The 17,816-nt window shown below is 41.2% G+C and overlaps 1 long non-coding RNA gene across 1 annotated transcript in view; it reads right to left on the reverse strand.

Moving 5' to 3' along the window:
- Positions 1 to 8,910: 8,910 nt before the first annotated feature.
- The window catches only part of LOC141805167 (uncharacterized), a 95,756-nt gene continuing 86,850 nt past the window's right edge, over positions 8,911 to 17,816 (reverse strand). The window contains exons 2-3 of the long non-coding RNA XR_012599695.1: positions 16,677 to 16,771; positions 8,911 to 9,044 (exon numbers count right to left, since the gene is read on the reverse strand). This is a non-coding gene — a long non-coding RNA (uncharacterized LOC141805167). The remainder of the gene's footprint in view (positions 9,045 to 16,676; positions 16,772 to 17,816) is intronic.

Genomic DNA, 17,816 nt, shown 5'->3' on the forward strand with positions numbered 1-17,816 from the left:
ATGCTTCTTTTTGGAATACTAACCATTTAAACCTGAATAAATATAAAAATATATTTGTCCTTAAGCTGTTTCACTGACTTCAAATCCTTCCAGTAAAAGCTGTTCGGAAGAGTTTAGAAGAGATTTAAACTTTAAGATGATTCTTTGGAGCAGGAAATCTAACACAGAGAATAATTTAAAGCCATTGGGGCAAAGTAAAGTTATCTTGTGCAAAAGTAAAGTTATCTTGTGCAGCACATGAGAATTTCTCTCCACAGGATGATTATCTTATGCACAATCACAGACAGAAATAAGTCCACGTGTCAAAAAATGCTTCAGAGAATTTCTCAGTCAGTCCATCGAGTCATTGGTTATCTTAATTTTGCTGTAGCTAGTTGCAGTGTTGGGAATTGAAATGTGCTGCACAACTCAATTTGAAACACTGCGCTGTGAATCATCTGTCATCATCAAAATAAGCTTTCAATTTAGGCCAACAAAATCCAAAACAGAATAGCTGTTAATTGTTTTTTTCCCTCTGCACTCCTGTCCATTTGTGCATGACAGGAGGAGAAACAACACTTCAAAGATGACACAGTGTTCTTCGTCTGCACTTTTAGAGACACTGCAGGAGCTGGAGATGAACGAGAAACAACAGGAAAAGATTCACAAACTGGAAAGTTGAACTTTTTTCCTAAACTCTTTGGTGTGGCCTTCCTCGTGACACTTGATAGTCAAACAGAGGAGCTCTAATGATGATGTTTACTTACACAAAATATTCTGGTTTGCCCTTATTTCAAAAAAAGAAAACCGTATTCTTATTAAGCTGTTTATACGGCTCACGAGAATAAATATTCAACCCATATTCTAGTTTACTTGCAGCTGCATAAACTTGGGTTCATCCTGAAAACTGTTGGAGAGCTTCTTGGTGCAGAACACAAACTGTAAGCTGTTCAGAGGACATTTGACTACAGTGGCCAAGAGATCAGTCTAAATGATCTTCATCAAGAAAAACGAGATGCAGACAACACATCTTTGAAATATGTGCAAAAGTCAGGAGCAAAAACAACAGAAACAAAATGGTAAAATGATAAATGGACCAGTACTTACAAAGCGCTTTTCTAGTCTCTTAGATCACTCAAAGTGCTTTACACTGCTGGTCTGATTCACCCATACACACCACATTCACACACTGATGGTAGAGGTTTTCCTACTGGAAACCATCAGTTTTTTATCTAACACATTCACACCCATCCACACACCACTGACCAACAGTGGGAGCAATTCAGGGTTCAGTGTCTTGCTCAAGGACACTTCGGCATGTGGCTCCAGGAGCTGGAATCAAACCCCAGACTCTACCACTGAGCCACAGCCGCCCCAAAAATCTGCTGCAAAGAAAAATAAAACAACTTGAATTGATACTAAACACACTCAAAGGACATGATGCAAAATAATAAACGCACATAATCTTCAGCATAAGAAAATGTGCTTCATATCTTAAGTGATACTCTGGGATGGAACAAGTTGGGTCCTATCACAAGGTTTAGGGCAGAAATTACCCCTACAGCAGTGATTTTGTGCAGCAGAAGCTCAGAGCGCTCACACCAAACACCCCCTCCCTGCTCCTCTGCCGGTTTCCTCTGCACTCAGACGGGGCCATATTTTACTTGACCAAAAACACAAATAAACAAACTCCCGTCGAAAAAATCTGATATTGGTCTGCATTCACGCTTTATTTAGAGAATTTTCATCGCGTTACTTTCACACAAAAACACCGCTAAATAAGGCTCTAGTTCTCATCGTGTCTCTTCATCCAGGCAGACTACCTGTGTTTGTTTATATCTGGCACGCCGCGTGCGGACTGATACACTGAGCGGCGAGCGCCTCGTAGCCAGCTGTGGCTCTGCAGCGGAGGTAGCGCCGTTTTACGACACAATGAGAACTAGAGCCTTATTTAGCGGTGTTTTTGTGTGAAAGTAATGCGCTGAAAATTCTCTAAATAAAGCGTGAATGCAGACCCATATCAGATTTTTTCGATGGGAGTCCGTTTATTTGTGTTTTTGGTTAAGTAAAATATGGCCCCGTCTGAGTGCAGAGGAAACCAGCAGAGGAGCAGGGAGGGGGTGTTTGGTGTGAGCGCTCTGGGCTTCTGCTGCACAAAATCACTGCTGTAGGGGTAATTTCTGCCCTAAACCTTACGATAGGACCCAACTTGTTCCATCCCGAGGTATCACTTTAAAGTTTGAAAACAGAAGTGCTCCAGGCCTGCAGGGGGAGCTAGGTGACACATTCAGTAACAGATTGGCTAGTAAAGAAAAGCAGCTTAGTTTGAGAGCGCAACAGGAAATAATTCTAGCCGGGGGTAATAAAAAAAGGACAAAGAGGGTGCTAATTACACCGAAAATAGCATACTAGCATGACTCATGACTGAAAATTTAAATTTTCTGACATTTTACATCTTACATAGGACCGCAGTACAACACAAGGTGACGTGTAAATCACCACACATCATAAACAGTCTGAGCACAAGTCCAGAAAATTGTCTCATTTTGAGATATGAGAATCCAAAAATAAGGCCTGTGTTGCTTTTAACAGGAAAAAAACTGGAAATAGATAAGAAAAATTGGCATGTTTGGTTCCTTGCATATATCGCAACTCAATAAATTAAATTGTATATTTTTCATATTTCACTGACACTTTTTTTTAAACTAAATACAAGCAATTCAGGCCCCATGTTTGAAAGTTAATTGTTGCATTGTTTTGTGGATTTGCCAGGTGACAGTATCTTTAGTCTTTTGAAATATTTTTCCCAGAAATACGATTTAAAAGATAAAAAACTCTCCTTGTTTTGACATCTGAAGGGTAAAATGCTGTCAATAAATGAGTTCTCAAATGCTAACTAAATCAAATCTTGAATGCAGAGTTGTGGTATGCCTACTTTGAGAGCAGAAAATGAAATGATAGGCTTCTCTGCGGCTTCCAGCCACATCTGACTATTTAGCTTGGATGATGCGCCCTCACTTTAAAAAGAAATACTGCGTGGTTGAAAGCTTCAGAGCTAGTTAATGGAGCATGAGTCGGGAACATTTGTCCAAGTGTTCTTTCAAAAGGTCAACATAACCATTCATAGTCAAACAGTTTAATATTTTGGCAGCTCAAAAGCATCCAAGTGTCCAATCAGTGTCAATAACAAACTGTTGAGTAAGTCGGAGGAGGACTTTTGAACCTGAAACATGAATCAGGAATCTGTGAGAGATTAAACTCTTGAAAGTATCCCAGCAGACTAGCTGGTTGATGAGTTACAAGGAGGTCTTTTTTTTTTTTTACTTTGTGAGTACACAGGACTACTTATGGGGCAGCAACAAAGACAGAACAAGCATGAGGTATGGCCACCACACATACACAAAAACACACTTGGGTGAAGAGGTGTGTGTGAAGCAGTGTGGTCTAACAGCTGGGGAGGGCCTCCGCCTTGACCTTACTTGTTTGAAACCTGTTGCTGTGCCCCTCGAGACAGAGAGACACATGGAGCAGGGCACATGATATAACATAAATATCAGCGCCTTGTTTATCACCTGATTCTAATTAACTATGATGTCATGTTTTCTTTCCCTCCCTTTCTCTTTAACTCCCACTCTCATGTTTTCACTCTCTTTTTCTGTCTGTGCTGCGTTCACTTTCACATTGTTTTTCCATTGTTTCTAAACTTTTGTCATGCCTTGGCAAAAATAAGATGAGTTGTAGCAATTTGACGGATCAGACCTCGAGCAGGGTTATCACAAAAACACACACAGGGTCCCTCTGTCCTGGACTGTAGCAGTTGTAATCTGTTCATTGCATCCATCACTTTCAACTCTCTGCCATCTGCTGTGTGTGTGTTTCTGTGTGTGTAAATTAACTCAGAGCATGATGGAATCCACCGGACTGGGTCCATCCTGCTGTGTTTATCACAGAAAGGTCCTCGATCCTCTTTTCAGGCGCAGGAACCCTCAGTGCCTTAGAGTCGTGTCAAAACGTGAGTAAGTATGATGCATCGCAGGGAGATTGGAGTTTCCTTTTCATCCTCCCAGGGCATCTAGTCCCATGTTTATATGATTACTTGGGTGTTCTGTAAACGACATATCAAGAACAATTACTTTGAAATGTGTTCAAGACACTGATCCCCCTTTCTCCTTCCCCCATTCACCCTCCCTCGTAAAGTTCAAGGGCTGGCATTCCTTAGCCAAGATGTCTTATTATTTTGGTGGGACAACCTCAGGAGTCAACATTTGGGAGACTTCCTCATGTGAGAAAGGAGTCAGGAACCAAGCGCTGATATTTGGGACAAATTTGTCCACTTACTCATTCCGGGAACTTAAAATGAAGTTCGTAAATAAACTTCATGTGTAGACCGCTCAGAATAGCTTGATGTTACTTTATTGCATTTCTAACATGACTTAATGTGCTCTTGCCTCTCACAGCAATGCATAACAAGGCCAGACTTTAAAAGGGGGCATTTATCCAAGACAGATGTTCCACACTGATTATCAAGCCCAGTGACATCTGAGCGGGTCTGCTCAGCGGCACCGAGCCACGCATCATTTCTCCTGTTTCTGCACTGTGCCTAACATGTTTCCAAAATCTGTTTGCCAATGTCATTTCTTCGTGTTGTGCTTGGGTATGTTTGGTTAGTGTTTGGTTTGTTGAGGCATGTGGCGAGGCTCAGTATGCGGTTTCTGTTTTGACTACATCAGGATCTATCAGACCTGTGTCGGACCTCAAATGAAACGTACACCATCGGCTTCACACGTTCACAGCTCCTCTGTTTGCTCAGAGAGTCTTGTGGCCGTGCGACCTGACCGCAGCAGCAGCTGTGAATATTTTACATCCCGGGGAGAGGGGCAGAGAGAGCTGGAGAGACAGAGGAGGGGATAGAGCGCTGGAGCGTTTGCAAGCTTTCAACTGGAGAAAGACGTGTGGGTTTGTAAGGAGAGGCAAATAACTGAAAGAACCACAGTCCTGGGGGCATTTATGGCAGCTGAGGGGGGGTGAGAAAGAAAGGGAGGAGGGGAGATGTTTGCTGAGAGGGCAGCAGTGTGGACGGGATGCCAAAGGCTGAGAGGAGGGGGGAGTGGTTCAGAAGAAGAAGGGGTGATGGGGGCAATTTAAGGAGTTGCCAGAAAATTTAAAGTTGGAGGGCGAGGGGGGTTTCTTGAAGGGGTATGTTCAGAGGTAAAGAGGCTTGGGGGGGACTTGGGGGCAATCATTGGAAGCAGACCAAGAGAGTTCCTGGAACCCAGGAGGTGAACCGTGAGTCCTCCACCTCCTCCTCCCTCTCATGTGCAGCTTCTTTGACTTAATTCCACCTCTCACCTTGAAGTCTTCCATACATCCACTGAAACTGAAACTGAAACCGTTATCTTCCTTATCCTCTTCCAGGCTCAGAGCCATCACCACGTTAATCAAAGCTACATTACTTCATATATCAAGCTACAGACAGTATTTCTTTTCTGATTATGTAACCTAAATTCATTTTGACGCCTCGGTAAGACTTATGAAAGCAAGAAAGACCGTTAGCAAAAAGACTGATCATTGCTTTGTAGGACTAGTGGTTTTTATAGATGGTGTCAGACAAAGCTGCTAACAGCCTAAAATTCACAATAAATGATTAGAAAATAAGAAAAAAGAGTAGAGTGAAAGTTTATATGAAAACATTGTGCAATTGTGGTACAAATAACACAATCAGGCTGATTTTGGTCTGATTCCACCACTACAGACAAAACTCAGCAAAAGCTTGATCATCTGATGATTATTAGCTAACCATTACTTTGATTTTCTGAGGTGTAAACAAGCAGTAATAGTTAAAATATGAAGCCTTTGTAGAGGTGCTTAAAACTGCAGTTCATCAAGCGTCCACTTGAGGCTGGCTGCAGAATCACCAGAAACAGCACACGCACCAATGCAAAAAAGCTGATCTTTACAGCTTTAATAAAAATTTACAACATATATACAAAGTCGTTAAAGTGACAACTTTTGCCCATATAAGGGCATGGCTGACATGACTGACAGCTGGGCACCCTGTAGCTGTCTGTAAAGAGGCTTAAAGGCCCGCCTCTTAACCTCATCCCAAGTATAAAAACAATATCAAATCTGCCAATCAGGATGCAAAGTGATGGAAGAATGTAGTTAAAAATGCAACCATGGCTGCGATACTAAACACAAAGAGAAATGGCTGATGCGAAGGCTGCATCAAGTAGCTAAGCAGCCAGCAACACATGGCTGGACAACTATCCTAAAGTCTGCCATTTGTGTTTACTCTAGAGTCAGATCAGAGATTTTAAAAGATTTTCAGTTTTTAGAGAGTGAACTCTGGTTTCTGGTGAAAAAAGTGAACTTGGGATGGTGTACTGTGTTGGTCCCACTGTTACATGGCACCTACACTGCGCACTCCAAGAAGAAAACTGTGAAATCTGTCTTTGTCATCGAGCCTGTCATATTTTGGAAATCAGGTAAAAGTTTGAAAGTCGTTCACAGCATGCCAGACTTTACAACTCAGTTTCTACGGAGTGGTTCATGTCAGTTTGTCTTGGCACGGCATGTATTTTATGGCGTTTCCACAGTCTTATCCAGGGACAGATCCCCAAATTATAACCAAGATAAGCTGTCCCACTTTTTGGGACCCTTACGTAGGAGCTCCAGACTAAATCGATCCAGTCCTAGAAAGTAGAGCTACAACACTGCAGACCATTGATTGGTTGAAAGAATTGTCACTTTCCATGTGACAGCAGCTGTATTTCTCCTGGCAGCACAGCCTTCTCTCAAACAAAGCTTGATTGTTCTTTGTATCAAAGAGCTACATGTCAATCACAAAGAAGGCAAATGCTGCATGTCTTCCAACATTACTCTTTGTTTACTGTGTCAAGTTTTTCTTCTTCTTTGGATTTATTAGCAGCGTACACTGTATCACACTGCTATGGCCTTATGCTTTTACATAACTGTAGCAACTATTGGCATCCAGCTTACACGCCGCCTACCACAAGGGGGTACAGTTGGCTGTGGAAACGCAAACAGGACCAAGCTTAACCAAGCCAACCCGTGCCAAACAGTACTGAACCAGACCAGACTGCTTGGTGGAAATGGGGCTTATGTATTCCAATCAGCAACAAAATTAAGAGCAGCACTTGTCTACAGGGGTTGCAGGTATTAATACTAGTGATGAGCCAAGATGGTTGAATATCTAAGTATTCAAAAAATCATTTACCAGTTAAAATAAAAAAGGAATAGTTCATGCGATTTTAATCCCACTTCTAAAAGGTATTTTTTCTTTAAATTTTTCCAGCCCCTGGTTGTAATGTAATGTGACCACTAGACAGAAGCTGTGAGACATCTGGAAGCTGTTAAGGGTTTTACATTAAATAAAAAAAATAGTGGTGGGACTTGATTAAAAAAAAAAATCGAATTAATTATGTCATTTGTAATTAATTCATCGTAATTAATCACATTTTAATCACATCAATATTCAACATCAGAAGCAACAATTTTCCATTCAAACAGATTTTGGTAGAAGACTAAATCATTGAATATTCTCATACGCAAGTTTAAGCAACAAAATCCTGTTTATTTTGTTCAGAAGATGTTTTTTTGAGGACACTACTTTCAAGTACATTCATCAGCCGTTATGTGGTAAATAGTGCTGTCAGGAGATTAAAAAAATAATCTTATTAATTACAGGATTTGTAATTAATTGATTTAATTAATCACATTTTAATCTTATATTTGCTTAAGGTCCCCACATAAAGAATTTGAATTCTAAGGCATTACAAAATCATAGTGCATAACTAATGAGTGAATGAGTGTATTCGAATGAACACACGAAAAAGAGAAGATTTGTAAATCCTTTTTTTTTCATCTGGACAATATTAATTAAAATGTCTGTGTACCCTGCCATTGACATTGGATTACTGTTTACTGCGTCTGTAGATGTAAATTATATTTTTCAGCGGAGGGAGGCGGGGTCTGGTGGAGCTTGTCAATCAAAATCCTGCTCATAAACTACCGTGGGTGACAGCGGTGCACTCTTCAGTCGAGAGCTCAGCATGGATATGAGGAGAAATGTGAGATGACAGAGACACAGAGAGACGCTGCAAGTCAGAAAAGTTCAGGCAGCTCATGCTCCAACTGAGGATGTGTCGCTGTAGCTCAGCTGGAAAGAGCGGCGCCATCGTGAGAAAAGACGACGGAGATCATGGAAAGGAGCAAAGGATGGAGCGCCCGAGATGAACGTGATCAAAAAAGTTTGATTTGTCTGCTTTTTGGACCAAAAACAGGAAGAGAGACACAAAAGAAGAGTCCACTCTTCTTATGTAACTTTGGTGTTTACATAGTCAGAGAAAACAAGATTATTTGGGTCTTAAAAGATCATTCAAGATGCTCTGAAAATGGCCAGTAGCTAATGAGTTAATCTTGCGTTGATTTTTATCACGCGTTAATATGCGGTGTAATTAATTAATCTAATTAACGCATAAAGGCACAGCCCTAAAAAATGCATCAATAATAACATAACAACACTCCAAATAGCATGAGAAAGCATAACATAAGTGCCAGTTGTCAGCAAAACAGAAGTGACACCATAAGATTCAGAAGTGGAGAAAAATTCAGACTTCTGCAGGGTCAAAAAGTTCCAGGAGGAACTTTTAAACAAAGACAATTTTAAAAAAAAACGAGAAGTGCATGCTTTGCTGGATAAAACTGGAATATATGGACTGCTGATCTTCAATCTAAAACTTTTAATGCTTAAATTGAGAAAATCAATCCTTCTATCTAGTTTTTCTTTAAAATGCATAATGTTGGGAATTTCACCTGCTGCCAGTACCTTCACACACACTCTCATACACACATGCACACACACACACACACTCACATACAGACAGCTCTGGGTTTTCCATCTACCTGTCTGTTCTGCTTGAGAGGAGACCTGTACCTGGAGCACAGGCTTCGCTTCATCTCCATCTTCACTTCTCCAGAGAGCTTCAAGTTTCCTGCAACAGGTGGCTCAAACATTTGCCTTGGCTGGCTCTGAGGTGAGGCCTCTGTTTATGGATGCAGAAAAAGAGAGGAGAGTCAGGAGAGAAAAAACACGATTAAAGTCAGAGCGTGTCAACGGGAGGATTCAGAGATATTCAGCAAAAGTTACTCTGACACCAGAATCCTAAATTCTACGTCCTAAAAGGAGAGGTTTCTTTTTTAATTCAATGAATTTTCAACAAGCAGATAAAAACAAGAATGTAAACATGGATTTCTGGATGTTATAGTCAAGCTCTTGATAATCTTATGAAACATTTTCCAGAGCCTGAAACTGAGAAGAGCCAGAAAATAAAAAGGTCTCCTCAAGAAGCAGTTTTTTTGTCATCTCATTCCTGCCTCACTTAGTTCATTTTCTTTTCCCCTGCTCTGCTTTGCCTCTCCTCTCCTTTCCCCACCTTTCCTCCTTCAGCCTTCCTCAGCCCCCTTGCTCTCCAGAGGAATATGCTTGCAGTCTTAATGAAAATATATTTGTTGTTTTTGTTGGCCTTCTCCTCTCTCACTCCTCTGGCGTGATTTAGATCCAGGGTCGCTGGAAGCGGCCGTGGCAGCAGAGAGCCTCTATTAGTCCTTGATCACTGGCTGCCTGACAGCAGAGTCAACATGCAGGGCATTAGGGCCTGACATGGGATCAAATAAAGACTAATTTACTGGGTGTCTGTGTACAGTGAAACCACATTAACCATCCCTTGTCAGGGGATTCGTTTTGATAATCAAATGAGTAAATGAACAGATTAATGGAACAAGAGGGAGAGATGTTTAAACTGGAGCACTGAACGAGACACAACATGAGAACATGGAAGAGACTTCATTTGAAATAAAAATATTTTCTTCAGTTCAAGTTGTTTTGGTGTTTTTTAAAGACAATCACATTTTATTTCATAGGAGGGATTTAGCTGAATGCCACGTAAGCACTGCAGGGTAAAGATGAAGATAGGAATCACAGGAAGCTCTGACAAGAAGAAACTTCAACCATCTGCTTTGAGTCATGTGGACTGTCTTATAGAAAGATTCTTCAAAAAGATAAAAATGAAATCATTCTCCCCTCGCCCACAAAGAGAGGATACTTCAAGCACAGGGTTGTTGAATCCATAGCACTGGCTGTACTCTCTATCACAAAGGAATTAAGTAGCTGTTACAAATATTAGTGCCTGCAATACCTGGGCATACCTCTGCTTTGAATCAGCCCTTTGTCTAACGTAGAAGTCTGAGTAACAGCCCTGTATCTATGGTTGGACCAGCCCACTTGTTGCCTAGGCCCAGCCAATCAAGCTGCTTGTATTGGTAATGAATCTGGAATTCAGCCAGTCTGGTCGTCTTTGTTTCAGCTAGACTTGTAGTCAAGACCGCCTCAGCCGAGACCAAGACACTACCAAGACCAGAAGGTAACGAGACCAAGACAAGACCAAGACTAAGACCGAGACAGAACAAGCCAAGACCAAGACTTAGTCAAACCGAGACCAAGACCGAGACCAAAAAAAGAAAAAAACAGTCTAGAGTTGGAGTTAATATTACACCATAATATGCATGAGTTGAATAGCAAAAGCACCACCCTGGGGTTCAGCTGCATGGTATAAATATGATTATATAACAATTGTATTATTTCAGTACAGAGACAGTGCATGTCTTGTGTGTGAACTGTGAATTAATATGTCCGTCATGGTATGGCTGCATCCCAGTTCAGGCAGGAGGCATATACTCAACAATTCTATATTTGCAAGATGCTGGAGCAGTGATGTGTTAATTTAACAAAAAGCAGATGGAGTGAGACAGGAAGTTGTGCACTGACACCACCCAAAAATGCCCAGTGACTTTTTGAAATAATCATAATCAACATATTAAACAAGGTAAAGATATATATCAACAGTTGGGTAGAGCTCCATTTTAAAACCTGACAACAAGCTAATTTTGTCAGTTTGTTGCGTAGTTTAGCAGCTGTCTACATTTCTCTCTACTCACAGCCCGGTACTTTGAGACGTGTCTGTAACATGTAACATTAGTGAATCCTGGTTATGTCCTACCAGAGCTCATCTACCAACTCCAACCTCACCAATCAGAGCTAACGTAACCTCACTCTTCATTTTATTGATAAGCTGCGTTTCCAACAAGCAGTACGGGTCGGTTCAGTACGGTTTGGGACGGTTTGGGACAGTTAAGTCTCATCCCGTTTGCGTTTCCACAGCAAACTGTGCCCTCTCGTGATGGGCGGCGTGTAAGCCGCATGCCGGAAGGCACAGCTAGTAAACAATAGCGCGACGCCGTAGCAGCTTACCCCGCGATTAAATCCAACAAAGAAGAAAACGCGACACAGTAAACAAAGAGCACGGATGGAAGACATGCAGCATTTCGTCCTCTCTGTGATTTTCATGAAACTCTCTGTTACAAAGTGCAATCAAGCTTCGTTTCAGAGAAGTCTGTGAGCCGCCAGGAGAAATGCAGCCGCTGTTGGGGTAAGTGACGATTCTTTTGACCAATCATCCGTCTGCAGTGTTGTAGCTCCACCTCCCGAGAGCGGATTGGTTCAGTCTGGCACCCATACGAAAGGGTCCCAAAAAAGTGGGACGGCTCGTCTCGGTTTTTAGGGATCCGTCCCGGGATGAGTCTGTGGAAACGCCGCTATAGACTCTCAAGTTTGAACAGACCACTGCAGAATAACTGCTGACTGTGTTTGTGTTTAGCCAGTGTTTGAGCCAACACTCTATATCTGTCCTGTTGGACAGTTAGGCTCCAGTGTCCACCATCACTACAAAATTAATCACAGAAATTGTTTTCAGCAGAGAAAAACACAGACCTCTCTTCTCTCTACTGAACTCTGTCAGCTGGCGTGGTGTTGTCATAAAGACTTCGACATTCTGTAAATCATCCGGTCCTGTCCGACCAAAAAGGGAAGCTGAGAAATAGCATTTTACGTTGTGTATTATAATCAGGCATAGAACAGAAACTATTTCAAGATTACTTGTAAAGTCCTCACAAGTCCCTTTAATTCTTTTTCTTTTGTTTTAACGATAGTTATTATTAGGGCTGTGTATTGATAAGGTTTTAATGATTCCAATGCCTTATCAATCCCTGCTTATCGATCCAATTCCTTATCAATTCTCTTATCAATTCTCACTACGGAAAAATAAGAACTATGTGATTACAGATATAGTAAAAAAGGTCCCTTTATTTTTTTTTCTCTTTTGATTAAATGATAGTTATATAATTATTATTATTATTATTATTATTATCATCATTTATTTATTTATTTATCTATGGTAAATGTTAATTATGTTAATTAGTTAAAGCTGTATCCTTTCAATCCTGTATTTTTAATACATACATAGCGAGTGCCCTGGTCGGGGCACCCCATTCTAAAATATGTGGACACACCCCTGCATGTCAGCGCAAATCTCTCTGCAGGTACGTTATGTTGCTTCGCTCATCAAAAGATAGATTTATGCTGAACAGAGGGTTCTGCTCGTGGATTAGAGGGAGTTACAACGCAAAATGGGACTTTACTTTCCCCAGGTAAGAGTCAAACAACTCCCCATGCATGCAACGCGTCTCTGTCTCTCTCTCTCCAGTTAAATTGATGTGGATCGCCCATCTGCGTCCCGTCTGCTTCTCCGCAGTCACAAACGGGATGAGCGCAGACGTTTGTCACAAAATACTCAAAGGGCGCGTAAAAATAATAAAAGCCATTGTAGAAAGTTGTGCTCTACAAAGCCAGCAGTGTGCCTGGACATATCGTTGGCTTCTAATCCCTCCAAGACCGACATGTTAGTCCGAGACCCATCGAGAACGGGAGACCCCGAGACCAAGACAAGACCGAGACCAAAGACTGTCGAGGCCGTGACAAGACCGAGACCACGAAAAAGTGGTCTCGAGACCGGTTTTGAGTCCAAGACTGGTCTCGAGAACTACAAGCCTAGTTTCAGCCCCACAGCTAGCATGCGTATCCTGTCATGGATGAGGACATGCAGAGGGGAATCTATTAGGGGTGTAAATCACCAGTGTCATGACGATACGATACGATATTGATTCTTTGGACAACGATATGATATTTGCCGATATCACAAAGTCTGTCACGATACGATACGATTCAGGGGCCTTCAATCGATTTAAGGCGATATTATGTCCTCACTGAACACAATCAGCAACATTTCACCTGAGGCAAGAAAGAAATACAAAACAATTTTGATAGTTTTATTACTGAAATGTGGAACGATGTGCTGACCTTTGGGTATGATGGTTTGTGGAGGATTATAGCCATCTGTATGATCTTATTATGTTTTAAAATTAAAACTGGTTAAATTCAGGTAAGGTACTTTTTTACCCCCACAATTACCTTATGGGTCTTACTGTTATACTGTAATGTTTGATTATTATATCAAGTAATGATGCAACACTATAATTAAAAATTACTAATCACATTAACTTTATCATTGACCTCCAACATCTGACTATTTTCTATCAAACTAAAAATTTGAATCTTTGATTTTAATTAAGCCCAAACAAATTATATTGTTCAAAATTAGAACTATGAACTAAACTAACTTAACATTGATAGTTTTTTTTTTTTTTCTGTGATGCCTGATAACCACAGTTTGCATGTCAGTGTGATCAGACTTTGTTTCACTGTGTTATAGTGGATGTGGAGGCGGAATGACACTAAGCTCTCGCCGTTTTACTTTTTAACTAAATGAAATTTCATGAATCAGTGCGCTAAAAAAAAAAAAATTATGAGATAACTCACTGCAGTCGTGTGATGATGCACTCCTGTCGTCTGTGCAGCCTGCATCCTCAGCAGTCAGGTCAACCGTATCTTACCCGGATACAGGAAAGCTATTTCATGATTGGCTGATATGTCTGGCTCCCTTTTAACTCTGTGATGCTAACAGCGTCTTGCTACACGTTCGCCTACAGCGTTGTGAATCGGTGGGCGCTAAACAGTACGTTTTACAGCAGGAGAAATATCAGGCGTGGCGTGTCATACGCTGAGTGCGTGAGGCTTGAGAGGAAACTTCAGAACGACTCGCGGAACGGACATGCGTGTCCGGTCGGGATTTCAAAATAAAGGCGTACATTAAAGACCACGATGATGATCGATATTTGGACTTTCCATCGATGTGATTGGATAATTGCTTAACCAATCGATATATCGATGTATAGCGATGGATCATTACACCCCTAGAATCTAAAGGCCTACTGTAACGCTACGTGCTATTGCACTATTATATTACAATAAAGGTAATTGTGTAGCCCATCACACAATTGAAGGCTGTGCCTTCACATCTTCATCTTCATTAGCTGTCACACTGGCCAAACAAGCTAGGCTTTGGGGTTGACGCATGTTTAAGCACGGCACTTAAACGGACACCATCGCCTAATTTGCATGATCACACATTTGCATGTTATTGACTCTGGAGAAGGGACAAATGAACTTTATTTTGTGTTCTTTGTCAGAATATCAACCCTCCTCCTTTATGCAGGCCACAGTGACCCAAAAGAGACACACACATTCATGTTTCATTTGTGTGCATACTGTTCTGGCTGCAGCTGGGAGGGACTGCTTTAAGAGCTAGGAGGACTTGTTCACATATAAGTATTCAAGAATGGGGGATGGGCCCAGCTGCTGTTTGTTGAGAAGCGTTAGATATGTACTTTCACATCAGAATCCTCATACTCCAAAAAAGCTGCTAGATGTGTTGCTGGTTGCTTTTTGAAAAAAAGTCACTAGAGGGGGTCTGAAAAGTCACTAAATATAGTTTGCAACACAGGCTTAAAGATACACATTATCAACTTCAATCTAGCATAATATGTTTAAAATAGCTGTGAAAGAAGAAAATCTGATCATCACACACATACTACACTGCTCTTAAGTGTTTTGGTGGAGTACCATACAAAGACACAGAGAAGTACGGAGTGCTCACAACTGTGTTGGCCACACTTGCCAAGGGTCAACGCAGGACTGTAAACTGTTTGAAACCATCATTTAACAGCATTTTGAAATATCTTGCCAGCTAAGAAAGGTTAATTAATACTAATAATATACTAATATAGTGGTGCTTATTAGCAGCAAACTAAGCAGGACGCTAAATGTTGTCATTTTATTTGTGTAAGATGTCCTGATGGTATATTCAGAAGATATCTCAAGTCAACTAAACTTAGATGAATTTAAGTTTTGTTGCTAAACTGAATCCCTGAGCCCATTCTTTCAGTCTTGGCATGTACTTCAGTAATGTAGTAGTAATATCTATTTATATAATCCTTATTTTATATTAGTTTATGTTACTCTGCTTACAAACGACACCTAAGACCTAAAGCTTGACCAAACAGACATCAGCGCCATTGATCCCAAGGAAACACTCACAAGTCCAGAAGTCAGATGGAACAGAAAAAGATGAGTAAAACATGCATACATTTATGAGACAACATTTCCATCAGAGGTAATACTGTGTGAGGGTTTACAGCTGAGGTTTGTGTGATGTGTGTGTGGCAAGAGTGTGTGCAAAGTACGAACAGGCTGAATGTGCTCAGCATTAGGTATGGTTGGAAAAGGAGGGAGAAGGTTTTCTGTGGTCATGTGGGGAGGTTTGTGTGGTACTGGACTAAAGGAAGGCTGTGGCATGAATGAGTGATTCCAGCAGGTCTCTGTGTGTTTCTCTGTATACGTCTGGACTTTAGCTGCTATATTCCAAACTGCAGTTATTATCATTGGGCCAAAACACCTCAGACAGAGGTTTTTGATGGCATAACTGCCTTAGATGGCATCAGCCTGGGATCCAGCACCACTGTTAGGAATCTGGGAGTCCTGCTTAGAGGACAGCCTTTTTCCACCTTTAATGTTTTTTTAGACACATCCTGTTTCAGAGCAACGCAGAAGAAAATAGTCATTGGGAAACTAATTTCGTTTTAACCGGCTTTCCTAATAACTTTTCAAAGTCTCATACACTGTAAAGGTAGGGTCTGCAGGATTTTCCTCAAAAATAAAATGCTGCTCAATCGTCTCATACAGGCCTCTATAATTGTTTCAGTGTCTGTGTTTGCCTAAACTCCTCTCCTCTGCCTGCATGCTAATGTTTTGGTTGTGTTGGGACGTTTCTGTTCTAAAAGTAACTGCATGGTTGCCTCAGCCAATCACAGCATGCCCAGTGCACAAGTGACTTGCATGTTGATTAGCGAGTGCAAGAAGCTATCCTGTGCAGCTATGATAGTGGACATAACACAGAGCAAGACAAACACAACCAAAGGGAAACAAAACACCAAAACAGATAAAGCTTTTTTTCTAGACGAGGTTAAAGCTTGGCTCGACTTTTACTCACTTACAGGCACTTGTAGAGCTGCACCGGATGAAGAGCAACGCGAGTTAGCTTTCTGCTAACCAGGCATGTGTCAAATACCTCTGGTTAGCTTGTGCTAGCATGCTAAGTCAGGTGCATGGCTCTCGAGTCTCTTCCATGAAGAAACACAATGCTACAGGTGGTTGCTGGGTTAGTGATTGTGTTCACATACTCACAGTCAGAGGCTGTGGGTGTGCGCTGCTGCTGGCACTGACCCAAGGAGGAGGAGCCTAGTTTAAATGCTGTGTTTACTAACAAGTAACTAAAATTTCTGCAGACCCTACCTTTAGATTTTTTTGTCCCTCTAAGATTACTGACCGTAGATCTTTCTGGGAGTCCTTGAGCTCTCTAGTGTCGTAGGCTCCTAGATCGTTACTGCTGACTGCATGCTGGACTCCAGCTGACCGCCATCTCTGCAATGCAAAAGTATATTTCAGAATAGTCCCACTCCAGCAGCTACAACTGATCCTTATATTCTTCCTTCATCAGAATTGAATTAATCAGAAATGCTAATGCAAGTAAGGCTAGTAAGTTCCTGAAAGCAAAACATTTATTTCAACCTTCACAGTCTTGTACGGTCTCAGATGTTAGTCAAACTTAAGTCTGGTTCTGCTTGAGGTTTTTGTTTGTTAAAGGGAGTTTGTTTTTGCCACTGTAAATTGATAAATGCTGCAAAGGTCTCTACTTATGCTGGGTTAAGATAAGATCTTGTTGTGATTTTGGGGTTTTGTTAATAACAAAACATAAGCAGGTCAGTATCAAGGACTTGTTGGGCCCTATTCTCTATTCCTCCCTAATGAGGGTGTTGGACTAAAGAGTAAACATGATTTATCAGGTTTCCCTCGACACATTTTACTAACAATTACATCAGGTGTGCAGAAATCACTTCAGCTCACTAATGTCTGTGAGTGGGAGCATTAAAAGGGATTTCTTCTTTCTCTGTGCTCTCGTTTACTCCCCTCGAGCTGAACTCTCGCTGGCTGTTGCTACAATTGAGCTCATTCTTGTTAACTCTTGGACTACTTCACGATACAGCAGCCAAGAAAATCAACACTTTTGGAAGTTTAAAATAACAGAAAGACAGTCAAGTTCCAAGTCCTGAAACCTGTCACGTTTGCTTTTAGGCACTAATGCCCCATGATCCCATATTTATCATGCTGGTTTACGTCTGTCTGAGGGGATTGGAAGCAGCATGAAAATTACCATTAAAACAAAAAAAGAGACAGGAGACTTTCTGCTTCGAGCACAGAACTAATAAAGTGAAGAAACAGGTGTTTAGCAGTTTTCATTTGAGAGCAGAAATGCTATTTTAACTCTAGATCAAGTTGTGAGTTAGCTTCTAAGACCACACAGTCTGATTACTGTGACTTTCTCTCATTGTTATAAGTGTTACAAGGCAAAATAATTCCTAATGACAGACACTGCAGGGGCTTATTGTCCTCAATGGCCACTGTAGCC

The sequence above is a fragment of the Halichoeres trimaculatus genome, unplaced genomic scaffold (genome assembly GCF_033239565.1).
Source record: "Halichoeres trimaculatus isolate MK-OKI-2021-1 unplaced genomic scaffold, fHalTri1.1 fHalTri1_scaffold_16, whole genome shotgun sequence".
Taxonomy (NCBI): Eukaryota; Metazoa; Chordata; class Actinopteri; order Labriformes; family Labridae; genus Halichoeres; species Halichoeres trimaculatus.